Source organism: Canis lupus, chromosome 19 (genome assembly GCF_003254725.2).
Source record: "Canis lupus dingo isolate Sandy chromosome 19, ASM325472v2, whole genome shotgun sequence".
NCBI lineage: Eukaryota > Metazoa > Chordata > Mammalia > Carnivora > Canidae > Canis > Canis lupus.
The window spans coordinates 3,701,172-3,702,024 of NC_064261.1; the positions used below are offsets into that span (position 1 = coordinate 3,701,172).

At 39.4% G+C, this 853-nt stretch overlaps 1 pseudogene; it reads right to left on the minus strand.

The window, feature by feature from the left end:
* Window positions 1-350: 350 nt before the first annotated feature.
* On the minus strand, window positions 351-480 carry LOC112669346 (U4 spliceosomal RNA; annotated as a pseudogene).
* Window positions 481-853: the final 373 nt, after the last annotated feature.

Genomic DNA, 853 nt, shown 5'->3' on the forward strand with positions numbered 1-853 from the left:
ACCTTTCACACCTTCCTTTGTGTCATTCTGTACCTTCTCTATCATTGCTTCCATTTTCTGTTTTTTAATTGCTTATTTCTATTTTAGAGTCTCCATATAGAATGGGAGTTGCCCGAGAACACCATATTAGGGGCCTCAATAAATATTTGTTGAATGAAATTATGAGGTTCAGAGACTAATGACCTGGTGGAGAGAATTGACCTCTACCAACTGCTGATATTTGGCCATTTTGATCTACAAAACCAGCAATTCCCTTCTCTTTTTAAATTCACTTAGTTACTTGAGAGAGAGGAGAGCAGGGGGAGAGGCAGAGGGAGTGGGGGAAAGCAGACTCCTTGCTAAGTGTGGACCCCGAGGCAGGGCTTGATTCCACGACCCTGAGATCACGATTTGAGCCAAAATCAAGAGTTCGATTCCAATTAGCAATAATCAGGCCTCGGATAAACCTCACTGGCAACGAGCCTGCCACTGTGCAAAGCAAAGAGCCCAATTCCAAACGAGCCACCCAAGTGCCCCCTAAAACAGCAATTTCATAAATACGTTCCATGAGGTAAATCTTGAGAAAAATTCAGATGGTTAGTTTCACTAAAATATTTACAGCTTCTAAGGTAAATACGAATTTTGTCAGATTGTGTAGAAACCCAAACAAAGATAGTCTCAAATGCAAATGTCATTTCTTTACATAAAGAAATCAGCCTATATATTTCTTCTCAAAGTACAAAGCCCATTCGTTATTCTAATGGAATTTTCATTTCATTTGTATTTTTTCCCCCAAAGCCTTACATTCATAGATATCTTGCAGAGGTTTCTACGTAGACCATTTCCCATCATATCTTTGTTAATAGTCCAGAGA